Source organism: Pongo abelii, chromosome 4, assembly GCF_028885655.2.
Source record: "Pongo abelii isolate AG06213 chromosome 4, NHGRI_mPonAbe1-v2.0_pri, whole genome shotgun sequence".
NCBI lineage: Eukaryota > Metazoa > Chordata > Mammalia > Primates > Hominidae > Pongo > Pongo abelii.
The window spans coordinates 185,808,260-185,825,153 of record NC_071989.2 but is presented as its reverse complement, the minus strand read 5'-3'; the positions used below and the strand labels follow the sequence as shown (position 1 = coordinate 185,825,153).

Sequence of the window (16,894 nt, the reverse complement as noted above, 5' to 3'; positions counted from 1 at the left end):
CCAACAGCAGCTTCTTAATGACAATTAAGAAACAAAATGTCTCCAGAAAGATGCAGAAGCAGGACAGGTGCCCCAGTAATGAGACTTATTTATTTCACAGGTAACATTTTGGGCAGTGTCCTTGAAAATCCTCAATTTCAGATATTATTTGCCATTTTCTTTCAGCACATCCATTGTCTTGATCTATCTGAAGAAAAATCACTGACAAGGTAATTTAAAATCTTGACAGTCTGGGTACCAAACTTGTCAAAATTGCTTTGAAAGCTTGGGGGCTTAAGAACAATCCTTTATAAATGATTGACTTTTACCCCTAAATAGGTACCTAGCACTTTCTTTATTTGGAGACAAGGTCTTGCTCTGTCACCCAGGCTGGAGTGCAGTAGGACAATCAGCCCCGACCTGGTCCAAAGGTCAAGCAATCCTCCTACCTCAGTTTCCCGAGAAGCTGGGAACCACAGGCACGCGCTACCACGCCCAGCTAATTTTTTTTTTTTATTTTGAGGGTTTTAAGAGACAGGGTCTCACTCTCTTACCCATGCTGAAGGGCAGTGGCACGATCATAGCTCACCTGCAGCCTCCACCCCCTGGGCTCACGGGATCCTCCTGCCTCAGTCACCTGAGTAGCTGAGACTATAGGCAAGCGACATCACACTCTGATAATTTTTTTTATTTTTTGTAGAGACAGGGTCTCCTATGTTGCCCAGGCCGGTCTTGATACTCCTGGACTCAAGTGATTTTTCTGCCTCAGCCTCTCAAAGTGCTGGGCGTATAGCAGTGAGCCACCACACCCGTCGACCAAGCGCTCTAATAACTAAATACAATGAACTTATTTCTGTAATTTTTGTAAAAAGGTAAATGCATACCTACACATGCATACATCCCTGATACTTTATTTTCCATTTTTTCAGTTTACATTCAGCCTCAGTTTAGGACAAGTGTATAACAATACAATCCAAACACGACTTTAGTATCTAGTATCACAACAACTCTACGTCGTAGGTATTCACATCACGATGTTGCACGTGAGGAAACTTACGCAAACAGCTGATAAACTGGTAAAGGGCTGAGAGTTGAAGCTGAATGTGTATGATTCCAAAAACACACTTTCATTCGACTACAAGGCACTGCCTCCCTTGACAGGAAAACAATAAAGATAGAAGCATAAACTTTTCACTTTTTCTGGGTGTCATTTCTATATATCTGTGCGATGTAGTGATTAAATGAAAGAACACTGGAGTCCAGCTGCCGGGATTCAAATCCAGCTCCACTACTGCCCGGGACTCGCGCCCCGTTAACTGAGCGGCAGGGCACCAGCCCGCCGGCTGTGGCGCTCGAGAAGCCTGCGGCGCTGCCTGACCACCTTGAAACGCGCCGGCCCTGCGGGGGCGAAAGCGTCTACGACGATAGGGATCTCCAAGGAGAGCGCTGGGGGTTTTTTTCGGGGCAAATAATTAGAGAAAACGAAGATCACACAACAAAATAGTAACCTGGCGCGGGAAAGAGCGCAGGCCTGGCGCCCCGAGGCGTGAGGCGGCGCGGACCACGGCTGAGGGAGCTCGGCGCTCGCCCGACGCCCGGGAGGATGCAGGCCGCCCCCCAGGTGTGAAAGGGACCCGACCGGCAACCGAGGGTGCAAAGCCCAACCTAGCGTTCCGAGGGGCCCTGAATGGCGTCAGGAGAGACCCAACCCGCGTCCCGAGCCCACCTCAACGTCTGGAGGGACCCAGCCCCGGCATCTGGAGAAGCCCGACCCGGCACCAGTAATGGCCGGTCCCGGCGTCCGGAATCCGCCCCGGCATCGGGAGGGTCCCAACCCCGAATCCCGAGCCCACTTCGGCGTCCGGAGGGACCCACCCCCGACTTCGGCAAGGCCCGCCCCGGCGTCCGGAACCCACCCCCGCGTCGCGAGGGACACACCCCGGCATCAGGAAGGGCCGCCCCGGCGTCGGGAGAGGCCTACCTCGGCGTCGGGAAGCGCCCCTCCCGGAGAGTAGCGGGCCGCGGACCCGCTGAGGAAGAGAAGGAGGCAGGGAGGGGCGGGCGGAGCTGTGCGTAGGCGGCAGGTACTCACTCGCTGGCGCGGGCCGCTGTCGACCTTCTCCGGGTTGCCGGGGGTCGCGAGCCGCCACACGTTGGGAGCCCGGGGGGGAGGGGAAGGGGCGCGCGCCGCGGACGCCAGAGACGCGCTCTCTAAGCGGGCGCAGGCGCAGGCGCGGCGCGCGGAGACTTAACCAACCCCCGCCGCGAGGGAGCCATCCGGGACGTACCAACTGCGCGGGAGGCGCTGACCGCCGGTGACCCGGCTCGCGCCTTGCGAGGTCTCAGTTGCTTGCGCTTTGAGGGAAAGCAAGGAGTAACAACAGACTGAGATAGCTGTGGGGTAAAATGTATACAACGGCCACTTTTGAGGACAGTTCCGTGTGATGAAATTTAAAATGTCCATTTTATGACCCAGCAATTTGACGTCTAGAAAAATACGGAAATGCCTGGTGCGATGGCTCACGCCGGTAATCCCAGTGCTTTGGGAGGCCGAGGCGGGCGGATCACCTGAGGTCGGGAGTTCGAGACCAGCCTGGTCAACATGGAGAAACCCCTTCTGTACTAAAATACAAAAATTACCCAGGCGTGGTGGCGCGTGCCTGTAATAACAGCTACTCGGGAGCCTGAGGCAAGAGAATCGCTTGAATCCGGGAGGCGGAGGATGCAGTGAGCCTAGGTCACGCCACTGCACTCCAGCCTGGGCAACAGAGCGAGACTCCGTCTCAAAAAAAAAAAGGGAAAGAAAGAAAAGAAAAATACACTCCTACAGGTGTGCACAAGACATGTTCAAGGAGGCCAGCTTCCTGGCAGAAAATGTGAACAGCAGAAATGTCCAATAAGACTCGCATAAATAAAACACCAAATGCCCCTACAGTGATATACTACAACAAATAAAACAAAGGAATCCTATATGTGTCAACATTTGCTAGGTCACAACTACTTAAGTTATTGAAATAGCAACATGCCAACAAATATGTACACTGAAATTATTTATATAAATTTAAAAATAGGTAAATTAGAACAGTATATACTGTTTACAGAAAATCTATGTGTGTAAAAACATATAAGATGAACTAGATGGATACCATGGTAATGGTAAAGGGGTGAGAGAAGGAGTAGGGGAAAATGTGGGGAGAAGCAAACAGGACTTCAGATAGATCTGTCATGATTTCTATTAAAAAGAAAGACCTGGCCAGGCGTGGTGGATCACGCCTGTAATCTCAGCACTTCGGGGAGCTGAGGCAGGCAGAATTACTTGAGGTTAGGAGTTAGAGACCAGCCTGACCAACATGGTGAAACCCCATCTCCACTAAAAATACAAAAATTAGCTTGGCGTGGTGGTACATGCCTGTAATCCCAGCTATTCGGGAGGCTGAGGCAGGAAAATCGCTTGAACCTGGGAGGCAGAGGTTGCAGTGAGTGGAGATCACACCACTGCACACCAGCCTGGGTGACAGAATGAGACTCTGTTTCAAAAAAAAAAAAAAGAGAGAGACCTAAAAATAAACATAAGAAAATGTTAACAGTAGGGTAATCGAATGTAGAACTACAGGCACATTATTCTTTATACTTTTCTGTAACATTTACATTCTGGAATGCCTTTGCCCTATCTCCCCTATGCCACCTACCTCCAACTGATCCTCCAAAACCCACCTGAACCATTTCTTCCACTGCTTCCTCTAACCTCAGTTCATTTCTCCTGCATCCTTCCTCAGCTGCTGGGACATTCGATCTCCCACAGTATACTACAATTCTTTGCTATATGAGTCTATATCTCTTCTATAAGACTTGTGAGCTCTATGAAGACATGATCCATGTAATCCTCACAAGTAGCAATGGGCCTGTCCTAAAGCAAACACTCAAAAAATGTTGATTGAATTGAATTGAGGAGTGGGGAGATCAGAAAAGGTTTCGGTGCAGGGCCAAAAAGATCCTTTTAGGGCATCTTACTTCAGGGAAGACTGTTGATGCATTGGTGGTGGCAGCCATTCTGCAAACCTAAGGACAGACAGTCTACAGCAGGCAGCCTGTAAAATGGCCCTTGATCCCACGGGCTGGCAACCACACTCTTGTGTAATCTCTCTTCTTGAGTGTGGGCTATGCTTAATAACTCACTTCTAAACAATAGAATAAGGCAGAAATGATGGCATGTCATTTCCAAGATTGGGTTATAAAAACTCTGTGGCTTCCTTCTTGGGTACTATCTCAAGTTCTCAATTTGCTCACTCAGGCCAAATGCTATACTGTGAGAAATAGCCATATGGAAAGACTCACAGGGCAACAGCTTGATCACATCTTAGGAGAGACCTTAAGCCAAAGACCTGTCTAAGCTGTGTCCCAACTCGTGACCTATGAAAACTATGTTTATTGTTTTTTGGTTGTTTTTTTGGTTTTTTTTTTCAAAAGGTCTCACTCTGTCACCCATACTGGAGTGCAGTGGTGTCATCATGGCTCACTGCAGCTTCAAACTCCTGAGCTCAAGCTATCCTCCCACCTCAGCTTCCCAAGTAGCTGGGACTACAGGTGCATGCCACCATGGCTAGCTATTTTTTCATTGTGTTTTTGTGGAGACGGAGTCTCATTATGTGCCCAGGCTGGTCTCAAACTCCTGGGCACAAGTGATCCTTCTGCCTCAGCCTCCCAAAGTGCTGGGATTACAGGCACAAGCCACTGCACCTGGCCTGTGTTTTAAGCCGCTAAGTTTTGGGGTGATTTGTTATATAACAACATATAATTATTTCAGAGCTTAGAAGAGAGGAAAAAAAACAGAAAATAGCAGAGTTAGGATCCTAATCATATATACCTGGCAACCGTTCAACTTCTGGGTTTTCTATGATGTGAAATAATAAGTTTCCTTAATATTTACACCATTATGAGTCATGTTTTTCTGTTACCTGAAGTAGACAACATCCTAATTGATATAAAACTAAATGTCCATCATAAGAGAATGACGTATTATATAGTATATTCATAGAATAACATACAACAATTAAGAAATGAAAAAATAAAATAAAATAAATGAAATACACTTTGGGAGGCTGAGGTGGGTGGATCACTTGAGCCCAGGAGTTCAAAATCAGCCTGGGCAACACAGTGAGACTTTGTCTCTACAAAAAATAATAACAGGCCTAGCACGGTGACTCACACCTATAATCCCAGCATTTTGGGAGGCCAAGGCCGGTGGATCACTTGAGGTCAGGAGTTCGAGACCAGCCTGGTCAACATGGCGAAACCCCGTCTCTACTAAAAATACAAAAATTAGCCGGGTGTGGTGGCATGCGCCAGTAAGTCCCAGCTACTAGAGAGGCTGAGGCAGGAGAATTGCTTGAACTCCAACCTGGGCGACAGAGTGAGACTCCATCTCAAAAAATTAAATTAAATTTAAAAATAAAAAATTATACAGATGCCGTGTGGCCAGAAAAAAAAAAAATAAGCAAACAAGTAGCCACATGTGGTGTTGTGTGTCTGTAGTCCCAGCTACTCAAGAGGCTAAGGCAGGAGGATCTGTTGAGCCCAGGAGTTCCAGGTTGCAGTGAGCTATGATCGCACCACTGCACTCTAAACTGAGTGACAGAGTGAGACCCTGTCTCAGAAAAAAGAAATGAAACAGATCTACATGTATCATCATGTATAGACCTCAATACATGATATTAATTTTAAGACAAGTGGCAGGATAATGTAAGGTCCATGAGAATAGAAACTTTATTTTGTGTATTGCTGTATCGTCAAAGTTAGAACAATGCCTATCACAGAGTAAAGTAGGATGAATGATATGCTCATTGTGATTCCATTTACGTAAACACACATATTCTTATGCAAATAATACCATATGTTTTTGAAGGTAGTAAATATATCTAAAAGTATTTCCATAGGCCTAGGAAGATATAGGGATATATAATAAACACATAATAGAGGATACTTTTTTTTTCTGAGACGAAATCTCACTCTGTCGCCCAGGCTGGAGTGCAGTGGCATGATCTGCCTCCTGGGTTCAAGCGATTCTCCTGCCTCAGCCTCCTGAGTAGCTGGGATTACAGGCGTGCGCCACTGTAACTGGCTAATTTTTTGTATTTTTAGTAGAGATTGGGTTTCACCATGTTGGCCCAGCTGGTCTTGAACTCCTGACCTCAGGTAAGCCGCCTGCCTTGACCTCCCAAAGTGAGAAACCGGGCCCGGCCAGAGGATACTTTTTAAAAGGGAGCTGGAGGTACAAAATTGGGAGTGGACAAAAGGAACCTTAATATATCTGTAATGTTCTGATTTTAAGAACCACTACTGGGCCAAGTGTGGTGACTTATGCCTGTAATCCCTGTACTTTGGGAGGCAAAGGTGGGGAGATCACTTGAGCTCGGGAGTTCGAGACCAGCCTGGGCAATATGGCAAAACCCCATCTCTACAAAAAATACAAAAATTAGCTGGACCTGGGCTTGCACCTGTAGTCCCAGCTACTCGGGAGGCTGAGGTGGGAGGATAGCTTGAGCCCAGGAGGCAGAGGTTGCAGTGAGCCGCCAAGGTTGTTCCACTGCACTCCAGCCTGGGTGACAAAGCAAGACCCTGTCACAAAAAAAAAAAAGAAGAAAAGAAAAAAAGAACCACTACTGTGTAATTAAAAATGAATAAACTATAAGCTGGGCACAGTGATATATACAAGTAGTCCCAGCTACTCAGGAGACTGAGGTGAGAGGATTACTTGAGCCCAGGAGTTCAAGGATGTAGTACACTATAATCATGCCTGTGAACAGCCACTGTACTCCAGCCTGGGCAACATAGTGAGACTCCATCTCTATAAAAAAATTTAAAATTTAGCTGGGTATGGTGGTGTGCACCTATAATCCCAGCTACTCAGGAGGCTAAGATGGGAGGATCCCTTGACCCCAGGAGTTCCAGGCTGCAGTGAGCTATGATTGAGCCACTGTACTCCAGCCTAGGCAATAGAGTGAGACCTTGTCTTTAAAAAAGCAAGAATAATAATAATAAAAAACTCTCAGAAGAAAACATATGGGAAAATCTTCATGACCTTAGATTTGGCAATAATATATTGAATATGACATCAAAAGCACAGGCAACACAATGAAAAGAGTTCTGGAGATGTGTTGCGGGAAGTCAGGGACCCCGAACGGAGGGACCGGCTGGAGCCGCGGCAGAGGAACATAAATTGTGAAGATTTAATTTTTTTTTTTTTTTTGAGATGGAATCTCGCTCTGTCCCCCAGGCTGGAGTGCAGTGGCGCAATCTCAGCTCACCGCAAGCTCTGCCTCCTGGGTTCATGCCGTTCTCCTGCCTCAGCCTCCCGAGTAGCTGGGATTACAAGTGCCCGCCACCACGCCCAGCTATTTTTTGTATTTTTAGTAGAGACGGGGTTTCACCGTATTAGCCAGGATAGTCCCGATTTCCTGACCTCGTAATCCACCCGTCTTGGCCTCCCAAAGTGCTGGGATTACTGGCGTGAGCCACCGCGCCCTGCTAGGGAGATTTTCTACATCCTAGTGACTGGCATCCAAATCTGTTTTTCCTGTCCTGGTTCCAAGCATCGAATCTCAATTGACTACTTGACTTTTCCACCTGTATGTCCCACATAAAGTTAAAACTCAGAACATTCACAACCAAATTTATGATCTTCCCCTCAAAATCTGTATATTTAACACATTATTTGTCTCTCTTAGTGACATTACTATCCACTCTTTCCCTTAAGCTATAAGCCTCCTAGACCACCACCACAAAGCCCCTCTCCCCACAGATTCAATGGGTCATGGAGTCTTACTGACTTCAAAACTGACTTCAGGGCCAGGCGCAGTGTCTCACACCTGCAATCCCAGCACTTTGGGAGGCTGGGTGGATCACTTGAGGCCAGGGGTTCATGACCAGCCTGGCCAACATGGAGAAACGTTGTCTGTACTACAAATATGAAAACTAGCCAGGTGTGGTGGCAGGCACCTGTAATCCCAACTACTCGGGAGGCTGAGGCAAGAGAATCACTTGAACCCAGGAGGTGGAGGTTGCAATGAGCTGAGATTGCGCCATGGCACTCCAGCCTGGGTGACAGAGCTAGACCCTGTCTAAACAAAAGAACCCAAAAACCACACAAAAAGAAACCACACTGAATCAATGAAAAAAATAAATTATTCCATAATGATATTCAAAAAAGTAAAAACTCATTTGTGTCCATTCAAAGTAGATGTTTAAACAAGCTCTTACCTTAAAAATCGGTAAGGCAGGAGGATTACTTATGGCCAGGAGCCTGGGCAACACAGTGAGACCCCCATCTCTACAAAAAATTAATAATAAAACTAGCCAGGCTTGGTAGTATGTGCCTATAGTCCTAGCTACTTTGGAGGTTCAGGCAGGAGGATTCCTTGAGCCATGGAGTTTAAGGCTGCAATGAGCTATGATCTTACTACTTCACTCTAGCCTGGGTGACAGAGGGAGATCTTGTATTAAAAAAAAGAAAAAGAAAAAAGCCAGGCACAGTGGTTCATGCCTATAATCTTAGCACTTTGGGAAGCTGGGCGGATCAGCTGAGGTCAGGAGTTCGAGACCAGCCTGGCCCACATGGCTCTACTAAAAATACATAAATTAGCCGGGCTTGGTGGTGCACATCTGTAATCCCAGCTACTTGGAAGGCTGAGTTAGGAGAATTGCTTGAACCCAGGAGACGGAGGTTGCATTGAGCTGAGATCATGCCACAGCACTCTAGCCTGGACAACAGAGCAAGACTCCATCCAAACACACACACACACACACACACACACACACACACACACACACACACACACACACACACACACACACACACACACACACACACACACACACACACACTTTCTGCTCATAAGGGAGGAAACTTATTTACATAATGGAAGGTTTAAACTACCATTACCCTAATCCAGTGGTCAATTTAGCTTTACTTGGTGAATTAATCAGATATGATGTTATTATGTTCTTCAGATGCTACACAACATGAATCATGCAACATCTCCAAAGACGTATTCTAGCCAAAATGTTTAACTTAAATACACCAAGTGTTTAGATATAACTTCCAGTTAAAGGAAACACAGCCAATGGAGATACAAGCTAAAAACCACAAGGAAAAAAGCAACCAATGCTTCTCAAACTATAGCACTTACACTATGATTTATTACAGCCAAAGGATACAAAGCAAAATCAGCACCTAGGATGAAGTCCAAAGGAAACTGGGCACAAGTTTCAAGAGTACCTTCCCAGTGGAGTTACTTAATTCCTTCAGCATCTAATTGTGACAACATTTGTGAAGTGATATCTACCAGGGAAGCTTGCCTGAGCCTAGGAATCCAGGGTTTTATCAGGGGTCAGTTACATAGGCTGCCTAGCTTACCACTCTGCCTAGTGCAAACCAAAATTTCACACTCCCAGAAGGAAAGTAGATGTTCAGCATAAACTATATTGTTTGCACAAACAGTTTAGACTCAGTGAGCCACTTTTTTTTCTTTTTTTCTTTTTTTTTTTTTGAGACAGAGTTTCGCTCTTGTTGCCCAGGCTAGAGCGCAACCTCAGCTCACTGCAACCTCCACCTCCCCGGTTCAAGTGATTCTCCTGCTTCAGCCTCCCAAGTAACTGGGATTACAGGCGTGTGACACCATGCCCGGCTGATTTTTTGTATTTTTAGTAGAGACAGGGTTTCACTATGTTGGCCTGGCTGGTCTCGAACTCCTGATCTCAGGCGATCCACCTACTTCGGCCTCCCAAAGTGCTGGGATTATAGGCATGAGCCACTGCGCCCAGCCGCAGTGAGCCACTTTTATATGGAATTTGGAAACACTTCTGAAATCCAAGTTCCCAGATGCCAGCCAAAAGCCAAACTTGAGAGCAGACCTTTCAAAGGTCTACTATAGCCTCAAACCTACTATGTTAATTCTTTTCTGCACAATATGTAATGCTGTGGTTGAAACTTGGGGTGGAAGTTGAATGAGTTTGTCAAATGGACACTAGGAGATGGTAGAAGGACATTAAAGGTAATGTTGGGAGGCTGAGGCAGGAGAATCGCCTGAACCTGGGAGGGAAGAGGTTGCAGTGAGGCGAAATCACAGCACTTCACTCCAGCCTGGGTGAAAGAGCGTTAACTCCATCTCAATAAATAAATAAATAAATAAATAAATAAATAAATAAATAAATAAATAAAAGCAATGGGAATAGAATGAATAAAGGCAAAGGGGTGTGAAAGGATGCCCCAGTTGGAGAACCTACCACAGTGCTAAAGTTCATCCAGCAGGGCTTGGTACTTGAGAGAGTATCGGAAGTGGGTAGAAAAGGAAGTAGAATATACTGGGCCTCTTAGACCACGTGACATTTTAACTTTATCTGGTAAGCAACAAGAAGCCATTGAAGTACTGCAGGTAAGAAAGGAGTATAGACCGGGCACGGTGGCTCACGCCTGTAATCCCAGCACTTTGGGAGGCCAAGGAGGACAGATCTCCTGAGGTCAGGAGTTTGAGACCGGCCTGACAAACATGTTGAAACCTCGTCTCTTCTAAAAATACAAAAATTAGCCAGGTGTGGTGGTGCATGCCTGTAATCCCAGCTACTTGGCAGGCTGAGGCAGGAGAATCACTTGAACCTGGGAGGCAGAGGTTGCAGTGAGCCAAGATTGCACCATTGCCCTCCAGCCTGGGCAACAAGAGCAAAATTCCATCCAAAAAAAGAAAAAAGAAAAAGAAAGGAGTATAGTTCAGTGCCTAGCACATTGTGGGCCTTAAATAAAACCTGATGATTTGATGTTACTCAAACTATTTACCAGTTCAAGGTCTATGCAGATTCCTTGGCAACACTCTACGGTGACAGAGTGTGGTTGGATCATCTTAGGCCAGTCTACATCTTCTTGGATGCATTAAACTAGACTGAATTCCCCTGAACCGTAATCAAATGCACAAATTATTGATTGAAACTGGTTCTAGAAATCATGGAGAAAAGTGAGACTTATTTAGAAAGAGACAGTGTCTTGCTCTGTAGCCCAGGTTGGACTGCAGTGGGACAGTCATGGCTCACTGCAGCCTCAACCTCCCAGGCTCAAGTGAGCCTCCCTGCTCAGCCTCCCGAGTAGCTGGGACTACAGGCACACACCACTACACCCGGCTAATTCTTTTATTTTTTGTAGAGATGGGGTTTTGTCATGTTGCCCAGGCGGGTCTCGAACTCCTGGGCTCAAGTGATCCTCCCACCTTAGCCTCTCAAAGTCCTGGGATTACAGGCATGAGCCACTGTATCCAGCCAAAGAGTGGGATTTAGCTGATAGTCTTAACCAAGATGGGAACTAGAACTTAACATCAGTATGTTAAATTATCAGAAAAATATAGCTTTTGGAATAAACTACATAGCTACCATTTACTATGTGCCAAGCAATGCGCTAAGTAGTTTACAGAGATTATATTAGTTAATCTTCACAACAACCATTTGAGGTGGGTATCATCTCCTCATTTTACAGATGGAGAAGCAGCCTCACAAATATTAAGGAATTTACCTAAGATCACATAACTCATGCGTGCAGAATGGAGCAATACATGTCAAGCTAAGTACCACACAGCGTTAACTGCTCAATTTTCAGAGATTTATGGTTAATCCCCAGCCTGCTTGCCTCAGACATTGTCAGGGTTCAAGATATGATGGCTATCTGTTGCACCTGGACTCTCTTCCTGATATGGCTCTGGACATACATCCCTCCAGCTCCAAGGGTGGCCCAGCGGGGCGTGTAGAGTGGCTGGAATCCCCAAACTGTCACTGCAGTGGTAAGGAGGAGCAACCTTATCTGTTTACTCTAACGTGCTATACAGATATGCTCATTTTCTATGTGGACTATAATGGAGAAAAGGCTGGAAAGCATTACTTGACTCTAACCCAGTATTCCTCCTTTCCCTCCTTCTCAAAATCCTCTGTAAATCCCAGTCTGTGATCAACAAACTCCCCTCTGCCCTCAATCTGTCCTTAGAAAGTCTCTAAATTAAAACCTGGCATCCCCTGAAGACACTGCTTTGCTGCATCCCTAAAAATACTATAAAATTAGGCCAGGCATGGTGGCTCACGCTTGTAATCCCAACACTTTGGGAGGCTGAGACAGGCAGATCACTTGAGGTCAAGAGTTCGAGACCAGTTTGGCCAACATGGTGAAACCCTGTCTCTACCTAAAATTAAAAAATTAGCCAGACATGGTGGCATACATCTGTAATCCCAGCTACTCAGGCAGCTGAGACAGAATCACTTGAACCCGGGAGGCTGAGGGTGCAGTGAGCCGAGACCACGCTACCGCACTCCAGTCTGGGCGACAGAACAAGACTCCATCTCAAAAAAAAAAAAAAAAAGAGGCGGGACGCAGTGGCTCATGCCCGTAATCCCACTACTTTGGGAGGCCAAGGTGGGGGCATTACCTGAGGACAGGAGTTCAAGACCAGCCTGACCAACATGGTGAAACCCCATCTCTACTAAAAATACAAAATTAGCCAGGCATGGTGGCTGGCGCCTGTAATCCCAGCTACTCAGGAGGTTGAGGCAGGAGAATCGCTTGAACCCGGGAGGCGGAAGTTGCAGTGAGCTGAGATCATGTAATTGCCCTCCAAACTGGATGACGGAGCGAGACTCCATCTCAAAAACAAAACAAAACAAACAAAATAAATACTATAAAATTATCCAGGCTGGGCACGGTGGCTCATGCCTGTAATTCCAAAACTTTGGGAGGCCAAGGCGGGCGGATCACGAGGTCAAAAGATCAAGAACATCCTGGCCAACATGGTGAAACCCCCCCCTACTAAAAATACAAAAAAATTAGCTGGGTGTGGTGGCATGCGCCTCTAGTCCCAGCTACTCAGAAGGCTGAGGCAGGAGAATCGCTTGAACCTGGGAGGCAGAGGTTGCAGTCAGCCGAGGTTGCAGTGAGCCAAGATCTCGCCACTGCACTCATGCCACTGCACTCCAGCCTGGCAACAGAGCGAGACTCTGTCTCAAAAAAGAAAGTTATCCAGTAGGCCGGGCGCGGCGGCTCATGCCTGTAATCCCAGAACTTTGGGAGGCCGAGGCAGGTGGATCACCTGAGGTCAGGAGTTCAAGACCACCCTGGCCAACATGGTGAAACCCCATCTCTACTAAAATTATAAAAAATAGCCAGGCATGGTGGTGGGTGCCTCTAGTCCCAGCTACTCAGGAGGCTGAGGCAGGAGAATCGCTTGAACCCAGGAGGCAGAGGTTGCAGTGAACTGAGATTGCGCCATTGCACTCCAGCCTGGGTGACAAGTGTGAAACTCTGTCAAAATAATGAAATGAAATGAAATGAAATATGAAATGAAATGAAATAAAGAAGCCTGAGAAGTGGACTAGGATTGCAGCAAAGATGTGCCCCTGGGCCCCTTACTGGGCTTGGTATTTCCGCAGTTCTCCTCAAGAGCACCCCTTCTGTTCTGGACCAATCTCAGATTCTGATTCAAACAACATTTCTTTACATCCTGTTAGTAAAAGCTAATCTGTGGCCACCTCTAATAGTTTGAGATGTGTTCTTAGAGATGAGAAATAAAAAGACTATTAGGAGGTAACTCAGATACCATTCTGATCCCCACACGGTGGATTCATTGTCCCACCCCATCCACACTAGCCCACTAGCCTTGGCTGTCATCTCTCTCTCTTTTTTTATTTTTTTGAGATGGAGTCTTGCTCTTCTTGCCCAGGCTGCAGTACAGTGGCGCAATCTCGGTTCACTGCAACCACCGTCTCCCGGGTTCAAGCAATTCTCCTGCCTCTGCCTCCTGAGTAGCTGGGATTACAGGCTTCTGCCACCATGCTTAGCTAATTTTTGTATTTTTTAGTAGAGACGGGGTTTCACCATTTGAACTCGTGTCCTCAGGTGATCCGCCCACTTGGCCTCCCAAAGTGCTATGATTACAGGCGTGAGCCACCACGCCGGCCTTTTTTTTTTTTTTTTTGAGACGGGGTCTTGCTGTGTCACCCAGGTGGTAGTGCAGTGGTACAACAGCTCACTGCAGGCTCAAGCGATCCTCTCACCTCAGCCTCCTGAGTAGATGGGACCAAAGGCACACACCACCACACCCAGCTAATTTTTTTAATTTTGTAGAGATAGGGTCTTGCCATGTTGCCCATGATGGTCTTAAACTCCTGGGGTCAAGCAGTCCTCCCGCCTCAGCCTTCCAAAGTGCTGGGATTACAGGTATGAGCCACTGTGCCCAGCCTAGTCATTATCTCTGTTATAGCAGTTAAAACATACTCTCTGATATTACATAGTCAGTAGATACTTTTATGTCTATCACTAGATTAGACATACTAGAGTTAGAAAAACTAGAGTTTAAGGCTGGGCGTGGTGGCTCACACCGGTAATGCCAGGACTTTGGGAGGCCAAGGCAGTCAGATCACATGAGATCAGGAGTTTGAGATCAGCCTGGCCAACATGGTAAAACCCTGTCTCTAATAAAAATACAAAAATTAGCTTGGTGTGGTGGTGCACACCTGTAGTCCTAGCTACTTAGGAGGCTGAGACAGAGAATTGTTTGAACCTGGGAGGCGGAGGTTGCAGTGAACTGAGATCGCACCACTGCACTCCAGCCTGGGTGACAGAGTGAGACTCTGTCTCAAAAAAAAAAAAAGAAAAGAAAGAAAAACTAGAGTTTAATCTCTTTGAGAGCAAGAACTATATCTTAAGCACTATAGTTTAGTTTGCACATGCACACATATGCACATACAGAGTCAGTATTTAAGCAACTGAAATGTATGCTGAACTGTAGCCAGTTCCCATCCCTTAGCAAAGCCATTTCCCTGGGATTGTTCATCTCCCATGGCAACAATACACAGTAGGATGTGTTGGAAAATGGTTCTCATTTTCCACAAGGAGGAAATAAAAAGCCAGCCCAACAAATATAAGGCATCACCTGCACTGCCAGGTCCCAGCAAGGAGTCCAGGCCTGGGCCATTCTTGGAAGCACTCACACAAAGACAAAATAGAAAACTGGTGACAATGAAGGCTGTTCAGACCCTCAGCAGGGTAGCTCAGGACTCTGCCTCCATGGCACAGGGGATGAACCCTGACAGCACTCATTGGAGAATAAATGGACATTATTTTGAGCATGTAATTGGATTGGGGGTTGTTTTCCAATAATATGCAAAGCAACTTACATACTCCACTCCCAGTATTTGTTACATAGTATTAAAAATATCCTTGTGGGTTCTGCGACTTTGACAAAAATACCCTGTATCCCTTGGATTATCCCTGAATAACTTATGCTATGCAAGTATGAGTAACTAGAACTCTTAAGATAAATAAGTAGTTTGCGACCACCCTGGCTAACATAGTGAGACCCCGTCTCTAAAAGTAAATAAATAAATAAAAAGAGAATAAATAATGTGCAGTCACTGGCTTTTAGGCTGGTCATCTGGTTTTGGCAAAAGGACATAGATTTGCAATCTAAGGACCAGTGTTCAAGCATGGGCTCGTACCTAACTAGCTGTGTGATCTTCACAAAACCTTTACCTTTCCTAGTCTGTTTCTTTATCATCACTTATGAAGAAATCCCTCACAGAAACCACCCTGAGGATTGAATGCTATAATGTAGGTGCTTTGCAAACTGTAAAGCACTGCCCTGGGCTGGGTGTGTGGTTCACACCAGGAATCCCAGCACTTTGGGAGGCTGAAGCAGGAGGATCGCTTGAGCTCAGGAATTTGAGACCAGCCTGGGCAATATAGGGAAACCCTGTCTCTACAAAAAAAAAAAAATTTTTTAATTAGCTGGGCATGTTGGTGTTCACCTGTAGTCCTTGCTACTCAGGAGGCTGAGGCAGGAGGATCACTTGAGTGTGGGAGTTCAAGGTTACAGTGAGCTATGATCATACCACTGCACTAGTGAGACCCTGTCTCAAAAAAAAAAAAAAAATTGTAGGCTGGGTGTGGTAGCTCATGCCTGTAATCCCAGCACTTTAGGAGGCCAAGGCGGGCAGATCACCTGAGGCCAGGAGTTCAAGACCAGCCTGGCCAACAAGGTGAAACCCTATCTCTACTAAAAATACAAAACATAGCCGGGTATGGTGATGGATGTCTGTAATCCCAGCTACTCGGGAGGCTGAGGCAGGAGAATTGCTTGAACCCAGGAGGTGGAGGTTGCAGTGAACTGAGATCGTGCCACTGCACTCCAGCCTGGGCAACAGAGACTCCGTCTATTAAAAAAAAAAAAAAAAAAAATTGTAAAGCACTGGCCAAACATCAGTCACCTACTGTATTGGAAGCTTGGAAGCTCTAGGGCCTGAGGCCTGACATAGAGCTGATGCTCAATATTTGTAGTATAAATAAGGAAATACTTGTAGTATAAATGACTAAATTACACCAATGAGCTGTATAATCTCAAGCAAGAATAATTCATATCTGTCTCTCTTTGGCCTCCTCTGATATTACTTTCCTCCTTGTTCACTGGGCTCCAGCCATGCTGTCGTTTTTCCTGTTCCTCCAACACATCAAGCTCTCTCCTGCCTCAGGGCCTTTGTACCTGCTGTTCTCTCTGCTAGAACACTCTTGCCCAGCTCTTTGCATGGCTACCCCTTCTCATTAATCAGGTCTTAGCTCAAATGTCATTTTCCCAGAGGCTTCCCCTGACACCACCCTGATTAATGTTCCTAACATATCATTCACCTGAGATGCAATCCTGTTTTATCTTCTTCTTAGCACTTATTACTGTTAACTTTTTTTTTTTTTGAGATGGAGTCTCGCTCTGTCGCCCCGGATGGAGTGCAGTGGCACGATCTCGGCTCACTGCAAGCTCCGCCTCCCGGGTTCACACCATTCTCCTGCCTCAGCCTCCTGAGTAGCTGGGACTACAAGCGCCTGCCACCACGCCCGGCTAATTTT

General features: G+C 46.3%; 1 protein-coding gene across 5 annotated transcripts in view; it reads right to left on the bottom strand.

Moving 5' to 3' along the window:
* UIMC1 (ubiquitin interaction motif containing 1) overlaps positions 1 to 16,894 on the bottom strand; it is a 114,851-nt gene that overhangs the window by 95,913 nt on the left and 2,044 nt on the right. For 2 of the 5 annotated variants that reach the window (XM_024247359.3, XM_063724519.1), the window contains exon 1: positions 2,072 to 2,943. The exons of 1 other annotated variant lie outside the window; for it this stretch is intronic. The gene's annotated coding sequence lies outside the window, so the exon portion shown is untranslated. Of the gene's footprint in view, positions 1 to 1,960; positions 2,944 to 16,894 lie in introns of those variants that run through there. 2 more of the 5 variants (XM_024247356.3, XM_054556314.2) reach the window with 2 other exon arrangements.